The sequence below is a fragment of the Ambystoma mexicanum genome, chromosome 1p, assembly GCF_040938575.1.
Source record: "Ambystoma mexicanum isolate Mex_15411 chromosome 1p, UKY_AmexF1_1, whole genome shotgun sequence".
Classification (NCBI taxonomy): Eukaryota; Metazoa; Chordata; class Amphibia; order Caudata; family Ambystomatidae; genus Ambystoma; species Ambystoma mexicanum.
Genome location: NC_090921.1, coordinates 711,330,212 through 711,357,781, shown reverse-complemented (window position 1 = coordinate 711,357,781; position 27,570 = coordinate 711,330,212).

The following is a 27,570-nucleotide window of genomic DNA, read 5'->3' as shown; positions in this document are numbered from 1 at the left end:
AGAGAAAGACAAGGCACCTTATCCTACCTAGCCAAGTTAGATAGGATGAGGAGGCAGAGGCGTCAAGCTCGTGGAGCCAGAGTTTTGTTTTATTCTTGAAGGATAGAAAGGAGGGTTCGGCTCTGAGTGACGAGGGTAGTGTGTTCCAAAGATTGGCCGTAAGGACAGGGAAGCTTGATCCCCCGGCAGTCTGAAGCTTATATCTAGGTACTGTGAGTGAGTGAGAGTGGGCAGACCTCAAGGATCGGTTGGCCATATGCAGTGTGAAGCGATTGGTTAGGTAGGCGGGAGGCGAGTTGCTCTGAGCCTTGTGTGTTAGCACAAGGGTTTTGAGAGAGATTCGGTGCGTAACGGGCAGCCAGTGTAAGTTACGTCTTGTATCCGAGATGTGGAATCTCCTAGGGACGTTAAGGGCTGCCCTAATGGCGTTGTGCTGCGTGACTTGTAACTTATCGATATTTCTTTGGCTGGTTCCTAAGTAAAGTGCATTACAATAATCAAGTTTAGCCATGATGAGGGTTCTCGCAAGGATAATGCAGTTGTCAGTGGTGAGGAAGGGTCTGCAGGCGGTGATCAGTTTGCACGTTTATGCAGAAGCAAAGACATCAGCATTAGTTTGTCTGGTGAGGGAGAGTGTTGAGTCCAGGTATATGCCGAGTGTTTTTGTGTCAGTGGACACTTTGATAGTGTTCCCATCAATAATAAAGGCTTTATATGCAGAGTCTAGTTTAGAGAGTTTGATGTGTGAGCCTAAGATGAGTAACTCCGTTTTTTCATCATTAAGGCAAAGCCCATGATGTGCCATCCAGTCTTGGAGGACAAGGTAGACATCATTAAGTGCTTTGGAATCAGTGACGTAGTCACCTGTAATGGGGATGAGTATCTGGGTGTCATCAGCATAGTTGGTATACGAGACACTCAGATAGTCAGGAATGTCAAAGAGTGGCTTTGTAAACACATTGTACAATGTGGGAGAGACGCAGCAGCCTTGTGGGACTCCACACGGGACAGGTGCTGGATCGGCCGAGGCTGAGGGTGAGAAAACCCTCATGGTTCTATTGGCCAGCATCTGAGAAGTGTGCAGCTGTTTTGAGGTGGTGACATAGGATTTGATGATCGACCAGGTCAAAAGCTGCTGAAAGATCCAGAAGGAGTAATAAAGCCAGCTTGCCCTTGTCTTTTAAGTCCTCGATTTGTGTTTTTAAATCAATCAAGGTAGTTTCGGTTCCGTGTCTGGGATGGAAGCCAGATTGCCTGAGGCCTAAGAGGTTGTTAGTTTCGAGGTACTCCTGAATTTGGAGGTAGGCGGCACGGTCTAGAATTTTCAGTAGGTAGGGCACAGTAGTAATAGGCCTGTAGTTGGACGGGTTACTAGGGTCCAGTGTAAGCTTTTTGATTAAAGGGATGACCCAAGCATCCTTGAGGTTGTCAGGTACAATACTAGATTTAAATGAGGCATTTATGAAGGTGGTAATAAAAGGCGCAGGTCATGAGCAGCCTCTTTGATGATGTGAGCTGGACAAAGGTCACCTTAGCAGTTGGAAGGTTTAAGCTTCTTAATTATATTTTCAACTTCCCAAATGGCGAGAGAAGAGAAGCTGAAAGGTTTAAAGTCATGTTTGGGAGTAGGAACGTTGTACGACTGAGGGTTGAGTACTGAATCTGAGATATTGCTTTTTTTGGCACTGATTTTAGTTTGGAGCATGGTTTTTTTTATCTAAGAGTGCCTTTTGGATGTAGGTACACCAAGTAGTATGCTAATAGGTGTCTACACATGCAACAAAATACCCCTGATGAAATACCCCTGTTGAATGTCCTACATTTATCTGTGTTTTAGGGACAGAAACTTGTGCAAGTTGAGTCTAGAAAACAATAACAAAAAAAAAAGGAAAAAAAGGAAAACAACTCCAATGTGAAGTATCACATGGCGTTGATCTAGTGATCAAGAGATTTAACCCACATTGTTTGTACTTTCTTGTGTTTCTGCGTAATAGATGTTTTCCATGTTTTATGGAGTTTTATGTAATGTGATCATTTTATGAGTACTAGCATTTATATGTTTAATAAAAAAACGTTTTAACGTTCATGTGTGAATTTTGGGGTAGCAGATATACCCATTGTCATAGTAATTTGTCTGGGTTTAGACACCTGTTAGCATACCTTCTTTTTGTAGAATATATAGCTTATCCGTGTGGTAAGAAGTGTATGATCCCCCTATACATGGTTTATGCCGTTTGAGAAAGTGGGTACACCTGGTAGTGTCCGGGGTACATGTATCCAATGAGGTTACAGGGGACTCTAATTCCTTAAGGACCTTAAAGAGTTCTTTTGTGTTGGTTTCAGCTTGTAAAATGCGTTTATTGTAAACGTCTTTTTTAGCTGCCAGTATGGCTTCTTTGTAAGTTGAGATGGTACATTTTTCCAATGTGCCTCAGCCTTTCTTTTTTCTTTGCGTAGTTCTCTAAGGTGGGGAGTAAACCAGGAGTTGAGATGGGGACGTGGTTTTTGTTTACATAGTTTTGATGGTGCAATAGCATTGAGGGCTTTAAGCATGTTAAGGTTATATGTGTCAACTAAGGCTGTAGGGGCGGAACAAGTAGTTGATGGAGTGTTGAGCAAAGGAAGAATAAGAGGGAGAAGTTTCTCCATTGTAATATCCTTCTTTTTGCGGGTGTGGATAGTGGGGGCAAGGTTGAATTTGGGGGTGTGAGGGCAGGAGTTGATAGAGAAGATTATTTTGTGATGATCGGACCAGAGGCAAGGTGTGATAGAGGTCAGTTTGAGCTCACAATTCAAGTCAGCCACCCAGTCAAGGGTATGTCCTTTACTGTGGGTAGGCTCTTTGATAAGTTGGGTAAGGCCAAAGTCCATTAGGGTACTTGCAAGTTCTGACGCTTTGGAGTCATTAGCATCTTGGTGCCCTAAATTGAGGTCACCAAGTAAAAGTATTTGCGAGTTGGACTTAGTGTTGGTGGCAAGGATGGAGGAGATGTCCTCAATGAATGTAGAGGTAGGACCAGGGGGCCTATAAATGAAGTGAACTGTCGCAGTTTGGTTCGGAGAGATGGGGAGCTTGATTGAAAGTAGTTCCGCTGATGGGATCTGGCGGTTGGGGATGGGTCTGAGTTCAAGTGAACTCTTCAATATAAAGGCTAAGCCTCCCCCCTTTGTTTGATTAGTGTCCCTATCGTATCTAATGATCGAGTAGTTATCGGGGATTGCCAGAGACAAGGCTGGGCCAGACACTGCATGTGACAACTACTGAATGAGAGTAAAGAAAATACAGTTTCCAAAACACCACTTCATAATCAGACTGAGTCCCAGAAAATAAGTGCCAGGCTCAGAAATAAGTGCGAGGGCTAAGCCCTGGCAACAGAGGTGTTGCTAGGAGGGGCCTAAGGGGACTATAGCTTCGGGTCTTTCGGTTGTAGCCCCAGATAGAAGCTCAGGGGCTACAACCAAAGGCTAGCTAACCCCAGGTCCTGACAGTCCTGACATTAGCGTTGCCCCAGATATTTTCCTGACCTAGCAACACCCCCACTTGGCAAACACCTGCACAAATTAAGCATTGCTTTTTTATGAGAAAGATGGGGCCACATCAAAAATGCAACCCGTGTTTTTACAGAAAAAAAGAGCACGTAAGATGACCTCACTGGAAATGTTTGCTATTAGCACCATGGCTGCCTCCAAACCTGTGTCCAGGTAGTCGGAATGGGGACTTACCGGGTCATTCCAACCTTGGAGGACACGCTAAATCCCCATTCTGAAAACCATTCCCCATTCCCATTCGAGCCCCCATAGGGCTCGAATGGGAATGGGGAAGGAGCTAATAACGGGCCCTCAAATAGCAGCCCGTTATTAGCTCCCTGGTCCCTTAGCAGGTCCCACCAAGTGCGGCTGGTAAAACCAGACCGCCCTAGTGGGACCCGCTAAGGGACCTCGGAATGCGGCGGTAGGGGGTTAACGGCACCGGCATCCTTACTGGTGCCGTTAACCCACTACCGCCGTACTCGTAATGAGGCCCATTATCTTTAAGACAGGATAGAACAATTGAGTAACGGTGTCAAACATGGTGGAGAGGTCTAGGAGTATAAGTATGCTTGCATCTCCTTTATCCAAGCCTCTTCTCAGATCATCGTCTATAGACGTAACATCTGGTTCTGCTTCATGAGATGGACGAAAACTAGCCAGAGGAGGAGCAACAGGTGCACCACAGCAACTACTAGATTTTTTCAAGAACTGTAGCTCATTTGAGTCCAGCAATGAACGTCTCTACATGATGGCTCAAATGGAGATAATGTCATCAGTTCTGATGTGCCTGAGGGTTTCAACGCTAGTGGTTAAAGTGTTATGTCCACAATCTCCTTACTAAAAAAGCAGGTGATGTCATCACACATTGATGTGTTAGGCCCTTGCTTCATTGCAGTTGGATTTTATAGAGTTCCTTTTGAGATGTTGGACTGTTAAAAAAAAGACGTTTTGTGTGAAAGAGTGTCTCTTTGGACTTCCAAATCTCCATCTGGTACATTCCACTAGATTTCACTTAGCAATTCACTTGGCGCCATCTTCGTTCTAGTCTCTTCCTGTTGCCTAGTAGCAGTGAGTTTGGGAGAGCACCAAATCAACATATGGAATGGTTTAGATAGCTTAATATATTTAACAGGGCTCAATTAGTCCAGATTTGTGTTAATCCAGTTATTACATTTCTCAAGAGAAAAATCTACTCAGGAGTTATGCTCTAAATTGAGATACTGATATCGCAGTAAGTTAGCAAACTGATCTGATTTTAGTCTGGACCAACTACGTGATTGTTTATAGAGTGAAGCCTGAAGGTGACCTACTTTGTTCAAGATTGTTTTCTGAAACGGAATGGCAAAATGATCATACTAAGAGATGCCCATGTTCTTTCAAGTCATGTGCTGAAAATAACACCAACAGTGCATCCAGTCCCTTGTGTGGCTCCTTAAACAAATTGTAGCAAATATAGGTCTTCTAAGGTTGTGGTTAGCTGTTTTATGGGCGTCGGATTAAATCCACACATTCAGATCGCCCAGTGTGACCAGGTTCTTGAGATCCAGCAGAAAATGTGATCAGTTAGATTTGATGGAAGCAACTACGAAACCTGGATGGGAAATACAGTAAAAGAAAATGGAGTGTAGACTAATGGGAGTGGGTGACTGAAATAAGCATTTGTTAATAATTACGAATTGTAATTGTAGGCAGTAATTTTACTTGCAAACTACCTGAAACGATGATCTCCAATCTCCATCCTCTACCATCCTCTCTCTACTAAATGCCACGATCTTAAAGTGTTTGCAACTAGCTCAGAAAGAACAGGATTGCAATCCTGTGAGATCCCTGATTCAGTTGTAAAAAGGATGTGTAACTCTTGGGTTAAGATGAATTCTTCATGTTAGATAAGATGCTTCATAGCCACTGTAGGCTCTGCAGGCCAGGGCATATGTGATCAGTTGCCAGTAGCAGAAAGATTAGGGAATTGGATTTATTTGGAGGCATAATGTGATGTCTGCAAACCTTTTTCGATCTTCCGGGAAGTACTGTTGTTGACATAATGTTTATACGAGACATCAAAGACATAGACAAACAAAAGCGAACTATGTGGTGCCAGGAGATAATATTGCAGCAGTGTTTCTAGTGTTTCTAGTTGGAGAAAATAAACAAATGACATGACCAGAGATCAAATAATTGTACAGCCGTTGCTATAAAAAGCAAGCGCGGGAGCGGCTACTGACGTAATGTAATCCGAAACTCAGAGGAACCGATAACTATTGGTAAAGGAATTGAACATCCTGCAAGGTAGGCCCGAGTACTGGAAAAACAAGCATTCGTAAAGATCATATCTTTGACATTTGAATATTGAACTGGTTTTATGACTCTCTCTCGCTCTCTCTCTCTCTCTCTCTCTGGCAGAGCGCAGAGGGGGAGGATGGTGAACAAGAGAGGGAGGGTGGAGTGGAGAATTAGTGGCTAATATTGACATGTCGGCATTTCCTAACAGGCTGGTGCCAATTGAAGCCTGAGGCAGATCCATGTCAGCTGGGTCTGTCTCAGCCATGTATCATTCTGATGGCTGATGATGCTGACACGCTGCTATGGCTGGGGCCAGAATTACTCATGTTCTGAGCGTGCCTTGCTCAACTGTTTCTACTTCTGAGAGTGAGCAAATGGCATTAAAGAGGGCATGCCATGAAATGCAGGTACATCAAAAGGCCAGTGGAAATGGGGAAGAGTCACCCTCAAGTCAGATGTCCCTGACTCCTCTTTTCATCAATTCAATGGAAAGAAAATGAGTTTAGATGGATCATGCTGAAACTAGTGTAGAAGCCTGTGTGCTGGGGCAAATGAGCAGGTTTATATTAACGCAGTAGGACCATTATATATTCTAGGGCAACAGCTCCCTCTAGCGGTGACAACAGGGGAAGCTATGCAACCGATTTGGGATTGTCTCTATATATACTGAGGCAACAGCTGCCTCTAGAGGTGAAAACGGGAGGAGCTACTGTATCTGACAAACATACAGATGCAGTAGCTGTGTCCTGGGTCCCGCGAGCTGTGACGGCGATTGTGGATAAACCCAGCTCAGTTTGAAGAACTGCTGTCGAGACTGGGAACAGATGAGTTCCCTCGGTTGGGACACGACACCGGAGCTTCTGGGCAGTGACAGGTCCAAGAGAGGAGCAAAAGTGCATGGTGGGGAAGTTACACCACGTGTGCTGCCCGGCATATGGGAAGCGACGGACCCCAGAACACTTCTTACTGGCTGAGCTTCCCCTTGTTTCTCCTGGAAGAAATGGTGGCCAGGTCATTAAATACATGTATAGAGAAGATGAAATAAATAATTCAGAGGAGCGAAGGCCAGGAGAAAAGGCCAAGCTCACTCTCTGCAGCTCCGCTGCGAGTGATACTCCAGCTGACTCCTCCACAACGCTGGAGCACCGAGCGCCTGAGGATGCCCTCCGCTCCACATCACCAGCTGACGACACAATCAGCTGTGAAAAATGCCGCTGTAGCACCGGAGTGCTCGAAAATGCCCCTTGCATCCATTGCCTCCCACGAGATCCCAGGAAAACCTAAGATGGCCGCCGCCGATGCTGCCATAGCAACCATGGATACACAAGCCACTGCTGAGGCCTGCAATTGGTCCCTTGGCTCAGACAGCCCCTCCCCTCCTGCCTTTAATGGAGGGGGGGCACACCGCCAGGCGAAGCCGCAGAGGAGCGAAGGCCAGGAGAAAAGGCCAAGCTCACTCTCTGCAGCTCTCCGCTGCTCGAGGGCGCAGAGGGCCACCATTCTATGCTCATCACTAGGTAAGCGATTCCTGGTAGCTCCAGCTGCTTGTATTCCTAGCATAGCAATGCGAAATGACCGACTGCGCGCGCGCACCATCAGGTCAACAGTCAACACCTTCTGCCCAAGCAGTCTATTAAGGCTAACTTGCTAACTGCACAACCACTCAGTGCCCTGCCTACCCCCTCAACTGCTGCCGAACACCTGCATGCATCGCCCTGCACGCACAGCGTTCTCCAAGACCATCCACAGTCCCCCCTGGACTCCACCCACTACCAAAGGATACACCCCCCGCCTTAAACAACTCCTCACCAAGCCCCGTGGCACGCAGCACGTTAGGACAGGTGTCCGAACCGGCTGCCATCAACCTATTACTGCATAACAATGTTGCGCCGCCCACGGGTGTACCCCCGGCATCGCAGGCAACCTCGCCGCTTCATCCCCCCATCACTGACTTCCTGGGAGAGAAGGAAGCACCGAACGTCACCCAAGCAGAAATCAACGATTCTGCCCCCAACTATGTACCACCTACCAGTGACACACCTATAACAGTTGCCTGCGTGCCACACATCTCTGTGTCTTCAAACAATATCTTGCCTACCTTCATTATGCCCTGTACCATTGCCGCATGCACTGCCCTACTATGCACAGCTGCTAACACCACATGCAATATTACCACACCTTCCCCAAGCACCCCAATGCTATGCAATGCTCACCATGATACCCTGACTACTGCTAATATGTCTTGCACTGCTCAGCTTCCATGCACTGATGTGAATATTGACCTGTATGTGCCCTGTATTGACCCACCACCATGTCGCAGTGACCTGACATCATGCACTAATGTGGTAACTGCCTGCAATGTACTCACACCTGCCCCACATGCCAGACCATCATGTAAAGACAACCTCAACCACTTAAGTACTTCCGCTCCACCCTCCCCCAGCTCTTCCACCCCTCCCCCTCACCCCGAAACCTACCTCAAATGTGCCCTAATTAATTCTCGCTCTTTACCAGCCCATGCATTAGATATACATGACCTGGTCACCAGCAACAAGCTTGACCTCCTCTTCCTTAGCAAACATGGCTATCAGAGTCTTCCGGACCCGCCCTCACCCTGGCAGTACCTGAGGGGTACATTATCTATAGGCAAGACCGCTCCTCCCACAGAGGGGGTGGTGTCGCCGTCATCGCTAAGGACTCCCTATCCATTAGGACCATTGAGAAGGACCTTGATCAGAACTCTGACTACCTCCTACTCAAGCTCAAGCTCTCAAACAACTGCACCTATACCATCCACCTCATCTACCATCCACCCGGCCCCTCCAATGACTTCCAATATGCTCTAACTCATTCACTCTCAGACAACCTTTAAAACTCATCCAAAATTCTGCTCTTAGGGGACTTTAACTTAGGTCTCAATGACCCAAAAGACCCACAATCCAAAAACCTCAACAAATCACTGCGCAACCTGGGATTTGCGCAAGCCATCTCCAGCCCCACCCATATCAAAGGACGCGCAAGCCATCTCCAGCCCCACCCATATCAAAGGACGCACCCTAGACTGGGTTGCCCACCATAACTGCTCGCTAAGCCACCCAGTGATCGTCCCACAACCCTGGTCTGATCACCACTGTATTCTATTCAACATCCTCACCTCCAGAGGTCCTCCACCGCCCACCCTCACTCTTCCTGCATCCATCACCCGTAGCTCCAAACTGCTCACCCACGACAACCTATCTAAGCACCTCAGGGTACCCGCTCTACTACCTCCCTTCACTGACGACCCTGATCGCCTTGCCAATGATTTCAAGACCGCAATCACCCAGGCTGTTGACCTTGTGGCACCCCTCACCCTCAAAAAAGCTAAGAAGTCCAAACATTCAAACACCTGGTACACTCAGGATCTCCTAAAACTACGTGGGGAAAAAAGGACTGCTCTTAAAATATGGATTAATAACCCCACTGAAGCCACCAAAATCGCCTTCAAATCCATCTCTAAAGAATACAAAATTGCTATCACCAATGCTAAAGCCTCTTCCTACAATACCAGGATAGCCAATGCCAAATCCGGAAGTAGAGAAATATTTGCTATTTTCAGAGAACTCGAGACCCCCAACTCTCCCCCATCTCCAATAGTGAAGGATGAAGCCTGGTGTAACGCCATTCAGTCTGCCATGCTAAGCAAACTGGAAACTTGCAAGCCAAAAGACTTGCACACCAATGAGAGCTCACTAAACTGATCTCTAGTACTCAAACTAATCCAACACCAGGAGACAAACCCACCTGTTCCCCCATGTTCGATTTCAGAGATATGAATGAGAAGGAGGTCTCCTCACTTCTCCAATCCATCAAACCATCAAATTGTAAAGGCAACGCCTGCCCCGCACAAGTCATCAAGGACTGTGCCCCCTCCCTAGACCGTATAATCACAGCATTCATCAATGCCTCTTTCCGTTCTGGCTATGTCCCTGTGGGACTCAAGGAAGCGTGGGTTTGTCCGCTCCTAAAAAAGCCCTCCCTCGACCCCTCCAACCCAGGAAATTACAGGCCTATCACCACCGCCCCATTGCAGATGAAAATTCTGGATAAAGCAGCCTACCTGCAAATTCAGAAATTCCTAGAAGACAACTTCCTCCTAGGTCTCAAGCAATCGGGCTTCAGGCCGCGTCATGGGACTGAGACAGCTCTCCTTGACCTCAAAAACCAAATCGATGATCTCAGAGATGCAGGCAAACCTGCACTTCTCTTGCTGCTGGACCTCTCAGCAGCTTTTGATCTGGTCGACCACAAAACCCTCTGCCAGCACCTCTCGTCAGTAGCCAATTTCTCTGACAGAGCCTGCAAATGGATTGACTCGTTCCTTAAGGACGGAGTAATGAAGGTCTTCTCTGACTCCTCCAGCGCCAACCCCAGCGCCATCAAATGTGGTGTCCCACAAGGCTCCTGCACAGCTCCCACCCTCTACAACCTCTTCACAAGGCCTCTGTTCATAATCCTGGATTCCCTGGGCATCTCATACACGAACTATGCTGATGACACCCAGGTACTCATCCCCCTCTCAGGGGATTACCAGGCTGACCAGAACACCCTCAACTCCATCTACACAACAATCCAATCTTGGATGGCAGAAAACTGGCTATGTCTCAATAGTGAGAAATCCGAACTACTGCTAGTTGGTTCCCCCTCCACCCTGAGCAAATTGGATAACAAATACTCCACCTTCTCCATTGACAACATCCCCATCACCGTATCACCTTCCATCAAAACACTAGGCGTCTACCTCGAACCAGACCTAACCATGGAGAGGCAGGTCAATGCCATAGCCTCCTCATCTGCCTATCACTCTAAACTCATTAACGCAGTCAGACCATTCCTGTCTCAACAGAATTGTCTCTCCATCGCCAGGGCCATAATTGGCTCCAGGCTTGACTACTGCAATGCACTACTCATCGGCACCTCTGTCAAGAATGTTGCCAAACTCCAAATCGTTCAAAACAACGCGCTTAGAGCCGCCACCGGCCTCACACGCAAAGAACATATTTCGGTACTTAGAAGACAGGTCCACTGGCTCCCAGTCAAGGAGAGGATCACATTCAAAGCCCTGTCTCTGACTCACAGGTGCCTTCACGACCTTGCCCCCCCCCTACTTGTCATGCAGAATCACCAAACCCGCCTCTCTCAGACCTTCCAGATCCCTTTACTCCAACCTCCTAGCTGTCCCTAGAACCCGCAAGGCCCGAGCAGGCGGCTCCAGTTTCCCTGCAGTCGCCCCCCGACTCTGGAACTCCTTACCACCCCACATCAGATCCATTGAATCCCACTCTGCCTTTCGCAAAGCCATCAAAACCAACCTCTTTGTTTGACTTCAACCTGGACTTTGGGACTATCTGCACCTGCATGTACTCTGTGTTACGTTGTAAACACTATCTCTGAACTTTTCTGTAACAAGTAAAACTGGGCGGCTTCTTTGTAACCCTTAATCAAGCCTTCTTAAACTCTGACATAGCGCCTCGATGCCTGCGGGCTGCCGTGCGCTCTACAAATTTAAATAAATAAAATTAAATAAATAAACATCTGGCCTTTTATCACTTTGTTAGATAGGCAGAATGCCTTCTTCTATATCATTTTATGATTGTTTTCTACAGTGTAACACATTGTGTTCGAGATGCTACAAGTGCATAACAGGCAAGGGCATGTAAATGTAAAAGAATTTTAATTTTTATTGTTTTATTGTTGTCTTTAGTTTATAAAACCTTAACACAAAATAATACACCAATAAAACAACATGAATGACTAATAGGACGGAGGTAAAGTCAGCTGTGTCAGGTGTGCCTGACGCGGTGTGTCATCCTTCGGGCTGCTGTAAAGCAAATACCACTGACGTGGATAATATGAAACTGGGAGAATGTATATGGTCAAGGGTAAAGTGAGCTGCATGTCACGTGTGTTCCTGACTGGTGTGGACACTGGGAAATGGGGAGCTATAATTCAATGGCAGAACACCTGGGGCAGAACATGTCAGGTGGGGCTCACTCAACCTTTCATCATTATGAACATGACACCACTCAACCTTTCATCATTATGAACATGACACCATTGTTATTGTTATTATTATTCTTTATTATTATTATTATTTTAAATACAATATCATTCCCAAATTCACTTTTAAATCCAATCACAGAAATGTCACATAAATCTTAATATTAACATGACACAAATAATACCATTAAAAGGGGTCATATTAATGGGGAAATACCAATAATTACAAGTACCTCTAAAAGACGGTGGTGGCTATTTTAGGGGGCCATATTTATGTATTTGCTTAATTAATTGTATTTGAGTGGGTGGATGGGATAAAGGAGGCAGTCAATGGACGTGGGGATGGGCAAAAGAAGGGGGGAGGGGCGGGACAGAGAAGGGGAAAGTTCATGGGATGTTACCGGCTCACCCTGCAAGCCACATTCTAAACCCGGCTGAGGCAGCAGGGACGCAGTGAAGACTTATCAATGGGGGCGGACAGGGGGGCAGGGGGGAGGAAAGAAAGAATAGTCCTAATGTCGCATTCCTAGGACAGCGCTTACAGTGATGAGTAAGAGGTATAAGTTAGCAGCACATATAGATCAGGTCCAGCTATAGTGTAACAACATGTACTGCTAAGCAGTGCAGTGCTGGGTAAGTGCTGCCTGTCAGACATGTTACCAGTGTCATATGAGACATGAATAGGCTCATTTACATCCGGCCCACACATGGCCCAGAGACAGTGACACATGCAGAGACAGCATGCAGCCGCAGCAGGGATCACAGGCCATGTTCCACCTGATGCCTGGGGACTGCCTAGATTCCCATGACATCACCCCCCCAGGTGGGGGCAAAGAGGACGGCGGAAGAGTCTGCTGGGGTGATCGGGTCCCCTCAGCCGGATGAACCCCTGAAATCAAAATAAGCGCTCAAGGGTATGGGAGTATGAAGGACTACTACCAGGGATCTGGACTACGAGGATGTCGACCATGTTCCAGGGGGCAAAGCGGAGGCATCGAGGTTGCGAGGTAGGGACAGAAGCTTGCATCCGCCACTCTAGGAGTCTAGGAGTCACGTCCAGCCTGCAGGGGAGTGAAGTGTGGCATTCTATTGGTAGTCCAGTGTCAGCATTAGTGAATGTAATTCCAGAAAACAGCCAAACCGGTTTTCTCCTTTTGCCATTCAACTTTCGTTGGGCCGCCTGGGTCCGTCAACCGGGTCACCGTGATGACGAGGTTAGTGAGGTTTGATCACATCGGGCCAATGGACCAATCCTTGCGTGAGCCCAAGGGAAGCCCGCAGGTGAAAGCAGGTGCCTCATGGTGGCCGCTCAAGGGTACTTAGTGTTGCCTGGAAGGTGTACGCTGGCCTCCGGGGTACAGTCTTGCGCAATAGTACGTTTCAATGCAAAGGGGCGGGCAGATGAGGCCCACCAGCTTTTGTGAGTGCCCCACTTATTGCTCAGTGGGCATCCCAGTCGGGTGGTGCCCACTGACCTATCCCTGCGTGAGTCCAAAGAAGGCCTGTGGCTGACGGGTGGTGGCTGCTCAGGGGCGCATTGTGTTGCCTGGAGGGTGAACGCTGGCATCCATGGGCAGTGCTGGTCTAAAGTCAGTGCTGATAGACTAGGACAAAGGCACATTAGCTTTTATAAGGATTCCACTTCCTGTTGGCACTCAGCATTGTCACATGGTGATGGTAGACTTGTCGCGCGGCCACGCTCAAGGTACGCCAGCAGTTGAAGGCACACGCTCGACGGAGGCCGCTCAGAAACTTCTGTGTTTTGACGAAGGTGGGCACCAGCCTCTGGGGTGTGATACTGGGCCAAAAGCTGCAGCACTAAAGCAAGCTTATGAGATTGGGGGTGCAATGTACATTCCTTTGGGGCAGAGTTTGGTGGAGGGTTAAAGTGTACCATGCCACACATTCAGTCCAAAATAGCAGAGCACAAATACATAAGCAATTGCTGAATCTGTCATTAGTGGCGAAAATTCGGACCCTGTCCAAATAATGCATGCCCGTCTTTCCACATGTCCATGTTACTTGAGGCCGGCCTCTCAATAGATGCCAGTTCTACCCCAAATTCTCCACTAGCTGCGCCTAAAGAAACTTCTGAGCCCTGTCCACAATACATATTCAAGCACGGCCAGATTTTAATGCGGTGAGTAACTTGCATTCAGAGACGACAGAAAGACCGATGTTCCTGAATGGGACATGCTTGGCTATGTCCACATACAAGTGACACATATGTCCAACCACAAAAAGCCCAACATGTGTCACTTGTGTATGTGCTGCAACATTTCTGAAAAGCTGGTAAATGGCACTGAATATAGTGCTTCACCAATCTGCCACTCACTGTAATTAGTCGGATTGACAGATTCATGCCAGTTGCTGATAGCCAGTGCCCACATCGCCAGTCGGCTATAAGAAGGAGCTCTCCTTGTGGGAGATTGTTTTCATTCTGGGGGCACAATATGGCTATTATACATAGAATCCTGTAGGGTGTGTAGCTAGCTACCTGTAAACATTTGACTTAATCATAAATGTTTTGAAATACACATATTTGTACACCTATTTGTGTACCCTTAATTCTTTTGGGCATTAATGCCACTCTATCTTCGGGGAGTGAAGGGATTCTAGTTAGAAGTCATCCTGAAAACCATGCGTATTGGCACCTTCCAACGGCAGAGGTCTAAGTGAGCGGGAGCTGACGGGCATGCCACTCATTTTATTGTGTACTCTCCATAGGTCCACTACTTTTCACAACCATTTTCACAGTTACAGAACTGTGCTTTGTGCAGTGAAAGCACAGCATATCTCCTGTTTTTACTTGATAGTCTCCTTAAAAGCAATAGCTTCACTTGGGCTCCTGCTGAGCTATTAAGCAGCCAATCAATGTGTGAAACCTTGCCATATGCTGCTTTCCTGCTCCTGCTTGGGGGCAGGAGGAACTCCAAGGAGACCTGGCTCTGCCGAAAAGGCACATTGTCTGCTCCCATTCCCTTGTTCAGGTCTCACAGATGCTTACATGTATAGTTCACAGGAACCTAAACACTCCTGATTGACTTTGGAGTCTACTTAGCATCTCCCAGAGCCTGCAGAGAGTCAGACCGGCACATATGAAAAAACGATTGTGTCATGCTAGCAAGTCAGAACTGTCCCTTCTGCCCCTAAATTTAGAATGTTTTTAACAAAAGAGACAAAAGTTCCACCGGTTTCCTTTACACCTGAATTATATTATACCTTGAAAGTTTGTTGGGCTGCTTCTTGGGTTGACCATGAAAGATAAATCTAAACGGTCACCTTCAGCGCATTCCTAGACTTTCAAGAATGTCCAGGAGGTAAACGTCCAAAGGCCCTCCTAGAAGTTACATCTAAACCCACAGCAGACACAATTACAACGCAATCCAGGCCCCCCATTCAGGATGATTTGATGGCCGGCATCTCAGAATCCGCTCTGCCATCCTGAAGGAGCCTAACATATTGTGGCACCATTTGCCTGGCTCTAAACCTATCACTAGAGTCTGTTTGTTTGCCCATGCATCTTATGTAAACGCTTTATAACTAGGTTGCTATCTGAATTCACATGTCACTCGGGCTTGTAACTCTCGCCCCGGGGCATTACCCGACCAGTAATGCTCCCCCTCCTCAGGTTCTATTGCAGTTATGTTGCCCACTACGTATCCAGGATATATGAGACACAGCACCAGATTCTCCATTTGACCACAATGTGTGATTTTGGGAAAATAGCTGCATTACCCTAGTCTTCAGTTTCCTTATCCCTCAAAATTAGGAGCACATAGAAACTGACAATATCAGGAGTTAAGCCCTACATCAATAATTGCATTCACATTTTGCAAATAGATCAATTCTCCTAGACCTTTATTGAGTTAATTCATGATTTTTGCATGTTCTTGATAATCTGATACTTTCACTAAATCTCAGTTGAAGTTTAAAAGAGTGTGAGGATGTGAGAGCTCACAGAGCTGTGTCAGTGCACAGGTGGGTCAGTGCTCAGAGGGGTGTCCGTGCACAGGTGTGTCCGTGCTCACAGAGGTGCCTGTGTCCACAAATTGACGTTTTGTTTACTTTCAGACAGGATGTAGTCTCAGCAGAGCAATATCATACTTCTAGTAATTCATCTATTTTTGGTACTTTACAATCATTGCCACAGGCTGAAAAAGATACATCCTAAAATGGCTGCCCATAGGATGAAACTTAAGTGCTCATTTGGGGGATAATTTGAATATTTATATGTAGTCTATTACCATTCACCAAGGTGTTGCGGATGATTACTTGAATGTTTTAAATGAAACGGTATGCGAGATGCCACAACTTTAAGAATTTGCTATGATTTTTCCCAATGTTCCTTATTGACACTTCCAAATGTTGGCAGGTTCCAAAGAATTATACATTAACCAAAAATGTACAGGGACGGTAGATGAATGTTATTCAAATGGTCTAAAATTGGTCAAATATAAACTATGGCCCACATTATCATGGTAAATGCAGCGGGATACCACCAAACGGTAATACAGTACTGGGCCTCATTACAAGTCTGCCGGTCTGGAAATAAGGGTGCTGGTAGCAACAGACCGGCACCCTTTTCCGGACTGGCAGACTACAACGGTGCCTGCCGGCGCCGTTGTGCGCAGTAGGTCTGACCTGTCGGGCGCAACGGCCCTGGTAGGCACAGTTGTCATGGAAGCACTGGCACTGTGACTAACCGTGCCGGAGCTTCCGAGTCCTCATTCCTGTGGAGTCGTACAGGACTCCACGGGAATGGGTACTAACATTTTCCGCTGCCTGATATCACAGGCCGCCGGGACTTGTAATGTCCCGGTGGCACCGGAATCTCAGGCGGCGGAAACAGTGTTAGAGTCCGGTGTAAACCCGCCGGTAGCACAGGCTGGTTACCGCCAGACTTGTAATGAAGCCCACCGGCACCTGGTCTGCTGGAATTAGCGAAAGATTACAGGTGCGGTAAGTGTATGAAATTCATCATTCCATGGAGTCCATAGGACTGCATGGAGAGAATTTCTGGTATTACCGGCACTGATAATACCAGTGCCGGTAATACCAGCATTTTTTGGTGGTGGGGTGCTGGAATTTCTGGCAGCTCTGAGCTGTGGGTAAATCTGGCCACTCCACCACCAGATTTGTAGTTTGGTGGTGCAGGATAAGTGGCGGTAATGGAATTACTGCCACTTTTTTTTCCCACACTGCCAAACTTGTAATGAGGTCCAATGTCTGCAGCTTTGTCCGTTTTTAACTGTTTGAGATGGAATTTTTCTTGTGATATATTTTATTTTTAAACCTGTAACTGCCGATCTTGCATACATTCTTCTGATGATATTTGTTCAGGACCATATGTTTTAGATTTGGCTTTTAGATGGCTTGTAAGCCGAAACTATTGGTATGGGAAGTGACGATATGAAAGAGATGGCATCTGAGGGGGGGACACCCAACCTGTGGCTTTCATTTAGATTTGTACCCATCCACTGACCACCCATGGCCCTCTTAGGACCGATGTCTATTCCCACCCACTACTTGACCATACACACCCAAAACACACACACAGGATCTCTTTGAGCTAGCTCTGTGCTTTTAAGGGGATGCCATTGTTGTTTCTAAGAATCCTTCTGCAAGGTAATTGCTTAAATGCAGCTGTAAACCAGCTCTTGGGTATGGAAAATGTCTTAACCAGGTGTGCCTTCAGCTGCTTGATTTATAAGCAATACGTGTGCCTTTGCAACTGTTCCTGGCACTGAAGTCCTTTTAAAACAAACTTTGGCAACACAAACAGCTTTGGTTCTTGTGTAGACATTAGATCGGGATTTTCCAGACCTTGACATAATAATCGCAGTTACTACCACCAGTTACCAACTGTTGCTATCTTACGGCCACATAGTGCCATTGTGCCTGGAGAATGCCTACCCCATACCTAAACAAAAGTACAAACAGTTGGCTTTGCCAATGCTTGTTCTAGCAATCAATGCTTTATCACCAATGAGACAACTAGTTTTCCAGTTTGGCTGGTTTCCACATTGGGCAATGTCTCAGGCTTTAGCTCAGTCGTGTAACCAGTCGCCTTGATGTCTTCATTGCATCATCAGTGTTTTGTGATGAACACTTGAATGGATGAAGCTCCAGCGTCTGCTGCAGATAAAAGAACCTTTGTCCTCGTGCCATTCATTGCATGAATCTATGAACATAGGGAGATAAGTATCTCGCCAACAGAGGAACAGTAGTGGAGGAACACAAACAAACCTCAACAATGGAAAGAGTTGCCTCATAGGATGGTCAGCAGGCCCACCTATAGACCAGTGAAACAGTGGCTTCCACTGGAAGCCAACGCCAGCTGGTGCAGAAGTGCACATGTGGACCTATAGCAAACTAGCAGCTGTAAGGTAAACTCAAGAAATCCAAAATGGCACCAACTGTGTCCTCCCTCCTGCAGTGAAAATAAGGCTGCAAAAGGGTAGCCCACTTTGCATGAGTGTGCAGAATGGTGAGGGGTGCCTTAGTCAGGAGTGTGGTGGAACAGGAAGAGGGCGAGAAAGAAAAGGAAGCAGCGCGGGGGAGAATGACGGCAATGCTCCTGGCAGCAGTGGGCCGGGGCCTGCCGGGGCCGGGCCCCGGCAGGCTCCGAAATTTCGTTTTGAGGCGGGGCCCTGCCAGAGCCCACTAATCTGCCCTGGCAGCCCCGGCCACAACACGAAAAGGCTTTTTTTCTACAGCCTGAAGCTCTCGCTCGTGAGCGAGAGCTTCAGGCTTCAGAAAAAAATGCCTTTTAGCCATAATGGTGGCGCCGCACCTGCGAGGCATCCCTTTAATCAAGTGATGCACGTGGGCCGGCGCCACCATTATGGAGAGAAACGTGAGGCTGCTGGAAGCAGAGGCCTTGCTTTCTAAATACTGAAGCTCCCGCGGATTCGCGGGAGTTTCAGTCTTTAGGAAAAAGGCCTCTGCTTCCAGCCTTAATGGTGACGCTGCCCCTTCCCAGCTGGCGAGGGGCAGCATCACCATTAAGGCTGAATAGGGGGGCGCTGTCCCCTGCCAGACAAGCCTATACAAAATAAATGCAGAGATCATTGGGGAGAGGGTGCTAATCTCTACAAAAGGCTGCCTGGCAGGGGTGCCAGTAGCCCATTGAGCCGGGGCGCGTCAAAGGGGGCGTGGCCTAACGGGCCATGAAGACCCCCGTTGTTAGGCCACGCCCCCTCGATGAGCCCCAGCTCGATTTGTAGTGCCACTTAAGGCACTGCCTGGCAGTGATCGCGGACTGGAACTTAGGAACCAAGTGAAATGCTTAACAGATGAAAGAGGAAGAATAGCCCACACGGGTCCCTTCGGCAACAGTAGAGAAAGCACCCAGGAAGTTTAGCCATCCGGTAACCCCAATAATATGATGACATCCCTGATGACTGCCGAGGTTCCCCACCCACCACCAGAAAAGTGACTACAAACACAACTTATTTGAGTGGGTAGACGTGGGCCTCAGCCGCTTCACTAAGCAGGAGTTCTCTTACAGGCGATCCACAACTCGAACGTCACAGTTGCAGGATTCTGCGCAGAGCTGCGCACTGGCTGCGACCCGAGTTGAGAATACGTTCTTATTCCACGCAAGGAGTCTCCCCATTCTAAGACTCCCTAACTATCCCTCTCTATAGGTCACTTTATTAAATCACTTAAACATAACACAACCCCAGGTTTTACAAATTAAACATGGGTGTGGAAGCCTCCTGCAAACAAACATACCCTTTTGTAAGGAATTTCACCCAGTCAGGAGGATCTACATCCGTGTGTTATCTGTGCTCATTCTTGGTTGACAGGCTCCCAGACCTTTCTGTTAATGTTTAGGAACTTGGAGTTTCACAGTAAATTACCCAGGGTAATCCAGAGGTGGACACCATGCTCACAGTACAGAGGCACAGCTTCACCTCACTGATGAGGCCTGAATAGGCTGAAACACATGTCTGGAGTTGCTGATGGCACTCTTGTTCTGCGGAGATTTGCCTAGCATTTCAGTGCTGGACTGCCCAGGTGGGTGGGTCAAAGACTGATATGCAAATGAATATTTCTCCTCTGTGAAAGGTACAGTGAGTTAAACCGCGGTTGTAGTCCCTCCTGAGTGGGCACCTTCCCATAGAACAGGATATTTGGCTGTGTTTGTTCTCGAAAGAGGGGCTCCCAGACCTTTTGTACACATGTTTAGGGACCTGGGGTTTCACCCTAAATTACCCTGGGTAATCCAGACATTGACCCCTTTCTCACTATGCTTGTGGCTCAGCTTCACCTCACTGGTGAGGCCCGACTAGGCCGAAACACATGTCTGGGGTTGCTCTTGTTCAGAGGAGAATTGCCTAGCACTTCAATGCTGGACTGACCATGTGGATGGGATAAGACTGATATGCAAATGGATGTTTCTTTCCTGTGAAAGGTACACTGAGCTATAATTGTGGTCGTAGACCCTCCTCAGTGGGTACTATGCCATAGAACAGGTTATTTGGCTGCGTCCATTATCCATAAAGGGGCTTGCAGACTTTTTTGTGATTTTAAGACTAATTGAATTATGTATTTTAATGTTATATGTATACAACTAACTTGATTGTTATTGGTATTTAGTGTGAAAAAATGAGCGTCTCAACTATAACACACTTGATTTTTTTTAAAGCACGTAAATAACAAAGGAGCTGTTGCCCAGTTTGACATTATAGGCCTTGATATTTACTCGTTTCTCTCAGCCTGTCTCTGTAGCAGCAATTATGCAGACGGCTGCTACCTGGAAGGTACGAGTGTGTATTATTTTTGTATTCTTTATGTTGTAACGACTCAGGTTTTACTGATGAAAGTTAGGGGGTAAAAGAAACATGGGAACACAAAGTATGAGATGTACTTGTATTGTTTTTTTTTATTTTTTTTATCTGGGTTTGACTGGATCTTGGGACGGTTCCAGTGTGCTGCACCAGCTACTCAGCTCCACAAAGAAAGAAACCTATACACACAGGAAGAAAATAGTCATAAAACGGGCTCACAGAAGACAAATGATATGGCCTAAACATTAAACCATGTGTCGTTTGGATACTCCTGCTCCACAGTCTGCTGTCCTCTCCTTTCACGCTCTATCAAACGTCCGGCTCGTTCACTTGTCACGTTGCATGCTGGGTCTTGTAGTTTGATATATTTTATTACAGTTATAAACCTAGAAATCCCATCATGCACCATTTGCTAAAAAAACTTGGAGCGAGTGAAAGTGATACAAATAAAATGGTCGCACTTATAAACATGAGGATGTATCGCCTTCTTCAAAACAGAAAATTTAAATCGGTGTGAAATATTAGCAGTTAAAAACACGACACTTGTGCCGTTTGGTATCGAGTTGCTTTGCTGGCGATGAAGAAAGAAAAATCCCAAAACGTATTGTTAAATAACATGTAAGATTGTAAAGGTGTTCGCCGTAAACTGCAATGCTACAAAAATGCTAGGAAACGTCAAGCATTCCTTACAGTCTTCTGGGTAGTGTTTACGCCAGTCATATATGCCCACTAGATGGCGCCCAAGACCGACACATTGCGTTCACTTTTATAGTCCGGGTTCTAGCCACGCGTGGACTTCATAAAATACATAGTGATATAGTGGGAGGAGTGTGACCCCGGAGCCGGCATGCCATTGTAACTGGCTCTGCGACAGCGTTGCACGCCGTTTAGCAAACTGATCTGGCCTTTAAGTGAGAAACCCCATCTCTTTCCACAATCCTTCATTGTGTGTATATTGGCATAGTATTCACAGCGCCAAGAGACATTTCTCCAATCATTTAGATCTAGAGGCTTCCAAGACGTCTTTCTTCGACCACCGCCACCATTCATTTTATTCACTTTCTATTTCATCCTATTTCCAGTTTCCTGCTCTGTGGACTTCTGGCAACCTGCTTTGGGTGTCCCCCCCACCACCCCCCTTCTCTGGTGAATGTGGAACGTTCTATGGCTGCCCAGGTTACTTCTGTTTGCAAAGCCGGCCACTTTCATCTAAATGTTCTTCATACGGTACTGCCTTTTTTTACCAAGGCACCTGCAGCATTTGGTCATTGTCTCTTGTTCTTAGTTGACTGATTATTGCAATTCTTTGTTTTTAGCCCATCCCCACTATACACTACACCGGCTGGAATTACTTCAAAAGCTGGCAGCTCCATTTGCTACTAACCCTCCTTATGGGGCTCACATTAATCCAGTGCTCCGGTCTTTGCACTGGTTGCCTAAGGAGTGCAGAGAGTCTGGTGGGTTGGGTGGGGGTAGAGAGGGTGGGGCTGGGGTGGCTGGGGATAGAGATAATGGGGCTAGGGTGGGTGGGGGTAGAGAGAGTGGGGCTAGCGTGGGTGGGGGTAGAGAGTGGTGCTATGTTAGAGAGAGCAGAGCTATTGGTATAGAGAATGGGGCTAGAGTGGGTGGGCTAGAGAAAGAGTGGGGCTAGGGTGTTTGGGGTAGAGAGAGTGGGGCTTGGGTGGGTGGGGGTAGAGAGTGGTGCTATGTTAGAGAGAGCAGAGCTATTGGTATAGAGAATGGGGCTAGAGTGGGTGGGCTAGAGAGAGAGTGGGGCTAGGGTGTTTGGGGTAGAGAGAGTGGGGCTAGCGTGAGTGGGGGTAGAGAGAGTGGGGCTACCATGAATGGGGGTAGAGAGAGTGGGGCTAGCGTGGGTGGGGGTAGAGAGAGTGGGGCTTGGGTGGGTGGGTTTGTTAGAGTGTGGTTTTAGAGAGATTGGGGCTAGAGTGGGTGGGGGTAGAGAGTGGTGCTATGTTAGAGAGAGCAGAGCTATTGGTATAGAGATTGGGGCTAGAGTGGGTGGGCTAGAGAGAGAGTGGGGCTAGGGTGGGTTGGGGTAGAGAGAGTGGGGCTAGCGTGAGTGGGGGTAGAGAGAGTGGGGCTTGGGTGGGTGGGGGTAGAGTGTGGTGCTATGTTAGAGAGAGCAGAGCTGTTGGTATAGAGATTGGGGCTAGAGTGGGTGGGCTAGAGAGAGAGTGGGCTTGGGTGGGTGGGTTTGTTAGAGTGTGGTTTTAGAGAGAGTGAGGCTAGAGTGGGTGGGTAGGAGTAGAGAGAGGGGGGTAGCGTGGGTAGAGAGAGTGGAGGTAGGGTGGGCGGGTGTGAGTAGAGAAAGTGTGGGTAGCGGTAGGGAAGAGTGGGGGTAGGGTTGATGGGTGGGGCTAGAGAGAGAGAGGAGACTGGAGGTAGGTCAGGTGGGAGTAGAAGGAGTGGGGGTCGGGTGGGGGCGTGGGCGTAGATGGTAGGGTGGGTGGGTTTGGGTAGTCAGTGGGGCAGGGTCAGTGGGTGGGGTAGGCTGGGTGGGGCAAGAGAGAGTGGTGGGCGGGGTGGGTGTGGGGGTTGTGTGGAGATATCCAGAAGGGTGTATTGGTAGTTGGTTGGGGACAGTAAACATGAACAACAAAGCAGCCTCGGGAAGACTCTCAATATGAGTCCAAAATAGCCCAAACAAAACCCAACCAGAACATATAATGGGGTGGAAGTGAAGGGGGCGCGGTATAGTGAGTGTGGTGGAGATAGAGAGAGTCGACATGGAGTGGATGGGTGATTTGGGGTAGAGATGCAGCCTCGGGAGCACTACAAAAATCTTGTGTCAAAAGTAGCCCAAAATAGGCCAATAGTGATACCATAAAATTCACTGTACGGCTTGTAAATGGAAAGCCCGGAACCTGACTTGATTCTTATAAAGCATGCAAATTGGAGCAAATATTGTTATAGAACTCCACACTGGGTAGTACAAAGGATTTTGGAAAAATAAACTGTAGTGAGTTGGCATTTTCATGCAGTGGCGTGGCATTGCCACCCATATATTCCCAGTTCAGAACCCCCCTTCCCTCTCTAACAATAATTTGGGCAATTTTGTGGAGCGAGTTCGACAAAAATTCCGCAAAACAAATCAGCCTCAGACATCACAAATACCAACCCCATGAAGGCCTCAAGAACCTCCAGAGAGCCAGGTCCGGGGTGCGTGACCCCAAGCAGTCACAGTTCAAATCCCACCCTCAACCAAGAATGCCTTAGTTCCACCAAGAAGAGCGTCCGGGCCTTCATGCACATTGTTCAATTCTTTGTCTCTCTCTCTCTCTCTCTCTCTCTCTCTCTCGTGCGCGTGATGATCGCCCTGAGAGCGACTATTTATCAGTAGCTTCTAGGATGGACGGGCGTTGTTAAGCTATCACAACCAGTTGTCCAGGTAATGATGAAGAACTTCAAGGTCAACATGTCTAAAACGTTTTGCGTTGTTGAGGTAATTTGCCCCCGTATAGAACTGTTCTCTTCCATATTGCAAGCTCATTTTGCAAGTTGCAGCAAAGAGCTCAGGGAAAGACTTTGCCCAACCCTCTTTAGGAGCCAGCATCAACTCAGAGGTGCGGGCAGGGTACTTTCAGAAGCTGGGCAATCCTGTAATCACTGCAGAGAAGAGCAAATGAAGAGGGGACGGAGCAAGTAGCCAACCCTTCATGATTTATTTCTGGCTCCATACAGGGAGCATCTGATGCACTAAAGGACAAGCATCAGAAAAAAGGGTGGGCCCAGATGGGACGCCATAACTTTTCAAGCATACACTGATCTCTGGGTGCATTTGGAAGCCAATCTACAAAAGAGGAGATGAGGCGCCCGCTTAATTGGGTCAGCACCTGTCTTTCCTCGATTCCTTGGCCAGACTAATTGAGAGAATCATGTACAATAGATTAGGTCAGTGGCTGGCTAAGAGGAATCTCTACTGAGGTGCAGTATGACTCCAGAGAACTGCTGGACATAGGGGTGAAGTGAACATGCCTGTAACTCCCCCGTGTGCCTGGTATTTATGGACCTATAGTCTGCATGTGATTGCGTCGACAGATCAGAGCGCAGGAGGCTCTGGTAGCATTGGGTGTCACCAATTATTAATCCGTAGCGCAGGTGAAGTATGGGCGGAACGGAGGGCTCACAAGACAGTTTGGCATTATGTATGGTGTTCTGCAAAGCGGCATGTTAGTGTTCTCCCTCTCAAAGCTATACACCAATTCACTGCCAGCTATATTTTATAAAGTGATGCCCAATGTCCCTGGTTGTTTGGACATTAGGCCTCATTACGAGTTCGGCAGTAGCCGTGCCAGTAAAACCGGCAGGCTGCCGCCAGACTCGTGGGGATTTACCGTCTCCAGACTTGCCAGAATCACCGGCGCATTACAGCCCCGGTGGTCCGGTAATTCCAGAGCCGGCATTCCGTTACTCCCCATTCCCGTGGAGTCCCATAGGACTTCATGGGAATGCGGGCAGTGGAAACACTGGCACCATGCTGTAATGGTGCCGGTGTTTCCACGTCCGTGTGCGGCCGGTGGCATTACACCCGCCAGGTCAGACCTGTCGGGTGTAATACCACACGGCCACTTAACTCGGAGTTAGCCAGTCTGGAAAACGGTAATGGTACAGTTTTACCGGCACTGTTAAATCCGGACCAGCTAACTCATAATAAGGCCCAGTGTCTGACTCTCTTAGGCTAAGCAGACAACACCATGATGAGATAGGAGGTTGCCTTGCAAAAAATTACCAATGTGCATGGCCTTTTTATTGCTGACAGAGGGCTGGTGATTATTCCTAGATAATACAGTCTAATGTATTCAAATACTAACCATACAAACATCAAAGTTACCTGTGCTACAGGAACGTCACTATCAGCAAGCAAGAAATAGAATTACCCGGGAATTGGGTTTGCAGTCATTTACTGTCATCAAAGCATACTGATTGACAGGCAACTTGCCTGGTCCAAGCAATGGCAGGCATTCTTAGATTCGTCCCAGTGCAAGCAGTGGCACTCATTTTGGATATATGTATGGCAAGAGAATTGCCAAGCGTCGCCGGGTTACACTCCAACAGATGTTTTTTTTGCAGCATCTTTTGTGGTTTTCGTTGAGCACTTCTATGTAAAAGGTAGGCATGCCCTGTATTTGGGACTAGAATACCACAAGACTCTTTTCACTTCTATCTCGCTCAAAGACGTCCACCCACGGTTCAGGGTCTTCTGTGGTGATTTTATTGGCAGGTTAACTTGGCTTAGGACAGGTCAGAGCTTATTGGCAACCATCAAATCGAGTACTTCGTAGCAAACTCCAGAGATCAGGAGCAAAGGCACTGGAGCAAGTGCCAAAAAAGAGCTTTCAAAACTTCTCCTAATTAAAGGGGGTGATTTGAGGTGCAGCAACTGATGGCCAAGGCTTCTTGTCCCTTCTTGCCTCTTCTAGGCTTTCATTTAGCCATCACAGAAGGAGATCGTGGCTATCCGGATGTCTACCTTCATGCACAGTTGCAGGCCATTGGACAGAGATGAATCTGACGTGGCACGCTCCTGTGGCACTTTGTGTAAAGAAACCACCATGCATTTCATTATGATTCTCATGATTCTGTCCTTTCTACAACCATGCAACATGTTTGACTTTGATTCCTTCACTGAGAGGGTATGTATTTCGAAGAGGTAACCCTGCCCTATTTTTTCATGCTATTAATGCCAGACACATTGGGCTTCAATACGAGTCGGGCGGTAACCATGCCGGTGCTACCGATGGGTTGCTGCCAGACACGTAATATTTTACCAGCGCCTGACTTCCCGGTGCCACTGGGCTATTACAAGCCTGGCAGCCCGGAAAGTCAGGCGCTGGTAAAATGTATGTCCCCATTCCCATGGAGTCCCATAGGTGCCGGTGTTTCCATGAACAGTCTGCCTACTATGGGCGCAGCGCTCAGCAGGGTCAGGCCTGTCGGGCACAGTGGCCACAGCAGGAAGAGTCAGAGTTTGCCTATCTGGAAACAAGGGTGCCGGTGAGCTTACCGGCACCCTTGTTTCCGGACCGGCAGACTCATAATGAGGCCCAATGACTTGGTTTTCAAGGGAGGATTAAGTAAATGGTGCCTTTAATATTAGAATATTGAACAAGGTCAAGCCAGCGGATATGAAGCTAAGTTCACTTAGGAAAAAATGGTTCCAACAAGAACATGAAGGCAGTAACCCAAATTCAACTCCTCTGATCACCCCATACAGACCTGTCGGGCACAGTGGCCACAGCAGGAAGAGTCAGAGTTTGCCTATCTGGAAACAAGGGTGCCGGTGAGCTTACCGGCACCCTTGTTTCCGGACCGGCAGACTCATAATGAGGCCCAATGACTTGGTTTTCAAGGGAGGATTAAGTAAATGGTGCCTTTAATATTAGAATATTGAACAAGGTCAAGCCAGCGGATATGAAGCTAAGTTCACTTAGGAAAAAATGGTTCCAACAAGAACATGAAGGCAGTAACCCAAATTCAACTCCTCTGATCACCCCATACAGACCACAGAAAAACCTTTTAAAAAAGAATAATTCATTTTTATTATTTTAGTCAAATTTCATTTAAGAAGATATTAAATAGTTGGAAATACACACAGAATAGTTGGAAATACACACAGGAATGAACATACAAAAATATAAAGTGCAAAAAATAAAAATAAAAAAAAAAATAAAAAAAAAAGTATATATGTATTTTACTATTCTGTTCATATGCTATTTATTGTTAATTTTATTTTATTTCTTGTGTAAAGTTAAAAAAATTTAAACTATAACACAATAAATAAATTATAAAGTGCAAAGTGTGTTAAAAAGTGCTGGCCACAGAGGGAGGCAGCAAACAATTCAATGCCAATTAACAATTCAGGGGAGAAATGACAGTAATCCCTCAAATAACTATTCCGTTG